Source organism: Terrapene carolina, unplaced genomic scaffold (genome assembly GCF_002925995.2).
Source record: "Terrapene carolina triunguis isolate 2854851 unplaced genomic scaffold, T_m_triunguis-2.0 Scaffold62, whole genome shotgun sequence".
NCBI classification, from domain to species: Eukaryota; Metazoa; Chordata; order Testudines; family Emydidae; genus Terrapene; species Terrapene triunguis.
Window position 1 is genome coordinate 27,284,684 of NW_020664413.1, and position 6,000 is coordinate 27,290,683.

Here is a 6,000-nt window from a genome sequence, read left to right on the forward strand (position 1 = left end):
GGTATTGGCAGCCTTTGCATTGGCAAGTACTCGACATTATTGGCTTTGACGTCAAGGGGATTACTTGTGTGTTTGACAATTAAGTGCTGTGCTGGATCAGGGTGGGTAGTATTGTAACCCCACATGCGATTTCTCATCTCCTGGAGCTCCAGTCTGAGTGTGTAGGGGGCTCTCTACAACTAAGATAGCAGCCAAAGCCCCTTGACTCTATTCTCAGCATGCTTGGAGTCAGTGGTGGGGAGAGAAGAAATTAGAAATCCCTACTGGGGCCAACAGAAAGGTTTCTGTCTGGGGTGATCAGGATGAACAGCCCACTGGACCAATGACAAGTCAGAGCTGCACAGCCTCAGCATGTTGATGGGAGAAGTGGCAGCCTGACTTTAGAAACAAAGAAAGAGAGTTTGAGTTTGCAAGCTGTGAGAGACAGAGTGCAATTCAGTGAGTCTTTGATTTACCTTTTTCCCTCCTGTGTTCTGGACTTTAAACTCCTTGTCAACTAGGAGTATTGTTATTGATTTCTTAAGGGATAGGATGTCATGGCCAGCATGTTGGAGCCTGAGTCTAGTGGTTTGTAACCTACTTCAGAAGAGTCATGTTCACATTCCTGGGAAATACGCATGGGGCCAGGCACTTATTTGGGGCATGAGAAGTCAGGCTAAAGTCAGAATACTAGGAATCAGGCAGGTCAGAGTCTGTAGTGCCAGGCAAGGGGTCCGAGCATCAGCCCAGTAGCGCCCAGTTGTGCAGACAACTTCCTGTGCCACTCTTTAGATTTAAGTAGGAAGCCCTGGCCAATCGGATGTCCTGCTGTTCCTCCAATCAAGGCCCAAGGGAAGCCTCCAAATGTAGCTTAAGGTTTCATGGTCTCTCCACCTGGTAGCAAGCTGCTGGGTGAAAGCAGGGAGTAGTTCAAAAATAACATGCAGAGCAATCCCTTCTTTCAGGAACCTCAGCCCGACAGCAATGCCCAGGCAGAAGGCAAACTCTCTTCTGCTCACACTGATCCCTCTACCCAGATCCTTAACAAAACATAGCATAATATAACATAACCACAACACACAGGAGAACTTCCCAAAACTGAACATTTGCTCACACTCTAAGAAAAAGAACTTGGACAATTATGTGTAATGCGTCATCTGGTGACTCTTGCCATAACAATACATTTATTTTTTAAATGTAAAGTGTTTTGCTATTTGACTTGGACAAAACCCTAGTACAATGTGCTCAAACATATGGGAATTACTTCAATATATTGAAAATACAGCAGTGTAATGGTATATATAGTAAACTGGTTGTGCATTATTCAAGTCAGAGATAGAATATGGAGTGGCCAAAGGTCGTGTGGCTCATATGTTTGTCTACATACATATATGCAGATGTCCCAACCCATATATTGAACTGAGTACCTTACCTGTGAATTTACTTGTATATGAGAAAAGTTAGTGGTTTAGGTTTACAGATTACAGGAGTTAAATTTTTTAATGTTGCTAAGTGACAGAGGACATGTAAAAGCAAATGGAAGAACTTATCTGGGACATTTTTTAAAAAAATGAAGAACATTAAGAGGAAGAACACCAGAAGGAATGAAAAGAGAAACAAGTGAAAGGGAGAAGGAAATAAAAATAAATAAGATCCTTGAAACCAGAGCTGCATGCATAATGGAGCTGGGAGATCAGAATTCAATGAACAAAGAAAAGGAGACTAGAAGAATAGAAAAGTGATGGAGAAGACCAAATACCATATAAACACAAAGGGAAAAAAAGCATCTGCTTTTGTCCTACTTCACAAAGTAGCCTGCTTTAAAATGAGCACTTATAGTTCACAATACAAGAAACTACTTTAAAAAATTCTAGGGTAGCATGCCCCCTGGCATCCCTAGATTAGATTAGACACAGGGCTGGCTCCAGGGTTTTGGCTGCCCCAAGCAGCCAAACAAAACAAACAAACAAAAAAGCCGCGATTGCGATCTGCGGCGGCAATTCGGCGGGAGGTCCATCGCTCCGAGCAGGAGTGAGGGACCATCCGCCGAATTGCCACCGAACAGCTGGACGTGCCTCCCCTCTCTGAAGTGGCCGCCCCAAGCACCTGCTTGGTAAGCTGGTGCCTGGAGCCGGCCCTGATTAGACATCACTCAAATACAACTCTTTGTTTCTCATTCCGGAAGAAACTAATGTAGCTGCACTGCAGGGATACAACCATCTATGTTCTTTCTACTTCTATTTTTGATCAAAAACTGTACACTTCCATAAAAGAGAAAAGAGAATACTTAGGTATATTCTATTGTAGGTGTACCCCAGGGGAGGTTTCTTTGAGACTATTCTAGAAGAAAACAAAATAATAAAAATGAAATTTAATCCTAGGTTCTATTTTTCATGAGGAAAAAAGCAAGATTACTCCTGATAGCTGTGCATATTTATTTCCAGGGGTCTGTAAAACTGCATACTCTATTAAAGAAAGAAAGAACCTTTTTGGAATCAAGGTCTAGATCATGCAGTGGACTTTTGCACTAGCCTTTTATATTTGGAAATGGAGACAAATCCTGCTTTTGTTTTCAGCTGTGTATACACATAGTTAGTCTATTTGCTTCCAATGGAGTTACTCCACATTTACACGAATGTAAAGGAGAGGAGAATTTGGCCTGTGGTTTAAATCCTACATAGTTTTAAGAGTGGGTGAATATCTCACCTATGTTGCCCGCCCATTATACCTGGCTCAAACTAATGATAATGCCTCAGTTTTGTGGGCACAAATGCACTTATCCACTTTAAAAAGGGGGGTGGGGGGAAATATCCATAAAATATGTTTTTATAAGGTATTTTTACATTTCATGGGGACATTAAGTATTAAGCCTTTTTCTTCCAATGCAATTCAGGAATAACTCCTGCGATGTAAAATTGGTTTAAGTGAAAAGAGAATCAGGACTACTAGAATTATTCCAGATTTACCATGAGTGCAACTAAAAGCAGAATGTGGCCACATCAGACAATGTGGTAAACTGTTACGTTATTTCAATGAATGGAAAAGTCTGATGACAAAGTTCTCTTCAAAAACCAACCATCATACTTAACAAACACAGCAAACAAGCACAGAGAGAGGGATTACAGCTAAAGAATTACATAGAGAGACCAAATGTATGAACAATATAATGGAATAAATCTGGTTTTGAACAACCATCAAGTGCATTGTGAACTAGCCCACATAGCATGTGACTGGGAGGGTGTAATGTATCCATAATATATTCACAGCTGTGCCTCTCCAACCAATGTATATTTTTATGTAGGGATTTTTTTAAACTAGTAATGTAGCTTTATGATTAAAGTTTGTACGAAAGGAAACATGAGGTTATTTATTGGCTGGAGTAGTAAAGGTGCCAAGGCGTGTTCATCACCACATGCTGGAATCCGTGATACCATCGGTGTTTCTCAGACTCGAATAACCAGATAGGTTTGGTAACTGTTGGTAAATGGTGACTTTTTCATGGCATTAACCTCCAGTAGCTGCACACTGGGGGAATTTTTTAAAATATTACAGAATTTCTTTCAGATAAATAGACCCATTTATTACAAAGATAATATTTTTATTGTTAATGTCATGAAACAGGCTGACTTACCGAAATTGTAAGAGGCCAGAGGCTACTTAGTCAATTTAGAAAATTTAAAATAAAAAAAAAAAGTTGTTACTCTTTTTGTATTTTTTTATGGGAAAATTTTTTGCTTATGCTTAACTTCTAGCAATTTAATTTTAATTTTCAGGAATTATCTACAGACTCTAAACAAGAGACTAACAGATACGAAGCTAGCTCAGCTTCGTTTCAGGCAATGGTCATTCTTGTTAACTGACTTCAAAGGGTAGTATTCTACTCAGGCATCATTGTCAAAGCAATGTCAAGATTGCCTTGAAATGATGTTGCCTTGCACTGTACATGACCTACAAGGGTCCTATTACTGTCACTGGAAGAAAATATCTACTATTTTCAGCCTCAGTAACAACCTTCCTTTAGCCAACAGCATTTTCTTGTGATAAGATGATCTCTCAGTACCTGCACTTGTTATCTTAGTGTAAATTGGGAAAATGTTGTCTTACTAATATACCAGATGTGCAAATTGGAGAGTATTTGGGTACCTGCACTCAGATAATAGCCTTTTACACCCCACTTTTCCCAGATAAAAATTCTTCACTACATTTCAGCTTTAACTTCTCAACTGGAATCAACTAATATTAATTCTACTACAATGTTTGTAGAACATTTACTCTGTTCATTCCATTTTCTGATTTCAACAACATAGGTATATTTTTCCCCCATCCACCCACTGATTATCTGTAAACATTAGTGAAATGGTACCCTAAACTTTGTGTAGGTTAAAAGTTTACACCATTCATACTTGGTCCTTTTCACTTCCCATAAGTGATTCTTTTCTTACAATGTTTTATTTTAAATATGCCATATTATGCACTGTGTTGTAGTAAAGTACTAACCCATTTACTGATTTACTGGAATGTATGTCAGTTGCAATTTCTCAAGTGATCACAAAAAGGTATAAAAATACTTTGTCAAGAAAATTAAAAATTTCAGAAGCCATGCTAGCTGTGAAATATGAATTTGGTAGTGGTTTCTGGTAATTAGGGGGTAGTACTGTTGTATTAATTTAGATGAAATAAACGGGCCAAAGATATTAAAATAACCTAGTCATTGTCCAACCTTAAACAGTGTTAAATGAGATTTGGGGTTTGATATACGGAGACCTCAGCCTGCTTAACACCATGGCAAACACACCACGAAACATCCTTTTAATCTTTTATTAAAGATAAAAAACAGAAGGAAAAAACAGTTAAAGCATCTGAAATGTAAAATTTTAAATAAGGCTTTCATTTTAACGTTTCTTGTCCCCTTTCCCTTTAGCTGGAGAGAGTTTTGGAAGGAAAAACTCCCTTGTTTGACCAGTCTCTTAGATGGTATCAAAGATGGTAATAATTGTCCTTTTGGGTAAAAGAGAAGAAGTTAGTTGCCATAAACTGGAGCTGTTGTTGCCGCTGCTGCTGTTAAAGCCGAATTCCATATGATCTCAGAGGGTGTTTGGAATTCAGCCGGCACTGGTAGAGGTGGTGATGTCATCTGGATCCCTCTCTCACGCCTGGTCTGGCCAGGACATCTCTCAAGATCAGGATGATGAAAGCCCAGGATCCCAGGAAACAGTGGGGGTAGCAGCCAGGACCCCAAGATGGTGAATCTCGCTCCAGTAGCCTCCATCTTTTCCCCCCTCAAAATGTCTTTATTTAAGGACCCACAAAGGGAGTGGAGAGTGGAATAGCCCACCCCCTCATTATTTTGTCCACCAATTAGTCCTAATATCTGACACATTAATTTTGGTTTATTAATTTCCAGTTCCACATCTTCTGGGTTTTTTTACCAAGTAGGATTTTAAGATAGTCATTGAGTTATATCAGTAGGCCTTTTTGTTTAGATTAATTCAGCTTTTCTGTCTCCCTTTCGTACCTTATGTTGTTATAGGTTATTGAGACATTTTATTAACTTTTATGTACTTTTTACAGTTGAGCTTACAATTAGGGTAAATTTTTCATCCCCATTATTACAACAGTACCTTCAGTACAGCACCGTTAGGGAGTTTTTGCACATGCTCCATGGATGACTACTGTTCTATCAGCCTTCTGACACACAGTTATTAATTTAAAATGTAGAAGAAAGAATGTTGCTTTCTGAGCCTCTAATTACAGAACAAATACAGATGTAATCATAATTACAGCTTATGTATCTTCAAGACAGGGTATAGACTTGAGTGTCTTCTTATGGTTCAACTAAGGAACAACTATAACTGTCTTTCAGTTTTACAGGCAGAAAACAGTCTAATGCTTAAGTTGTAACTTAAACTCATGAAAGTAAAGAAATTCAATTAATTCTGTCATTCTGTGCTTTTCTCCTATAGTTGTACTTTTGCATTTTCGAGATCTCCCATATATACCAAATGTATTGCAACACAGGCA